The sequence below is a fragment of the Larimichthys crocea genome, unplaced genomic scaffold (genome assembly GCF_000972845.2).
Source record: "Larimichthys crocea isolate SSNF unplaced genomic scaffold, L_crocea_2.0 scaffold532, whole genome shotgun sequence".
In the NCBI taxonomy this organism is placed as follows: Eukaryota; Metazoa; Chordata; class Actinopteri; family Sciaenidae; genus Larimichthys; species Larimichthys crocea.
The window spans coordinates 308,352-308,669 of NW_020856961.1; positions in this window are offsets into that span (position 1 = coordinate 308,352).

Sequence of the window (318 nt, forward strand, 5' to 3'; positions counted from 1 at the left end):
TAAAGCGCCTTTCTACAAAGTTCTTTAAGTTAATGTCTCTTATACACCCATTCACACACACACTAATATATCTGGGAAACAAACAGGCACCAGAAACAACGTATGTAACTTTTAAAGTGATGATTATAAATGTTTACTCCTTATGTAAGCACCAAACCAACGTATGTATTTTTCTAATGCTGAGTGTTTACAGCTACTAATGTGTGTAACACTGTTACTGTGATGATAAATATTGAAATATTTATATTTAACATTTAATCTGTGTCTATAATAACCAGATCCTGAAATGTAGATGTGACATGAGGGTTTCTGAATAAA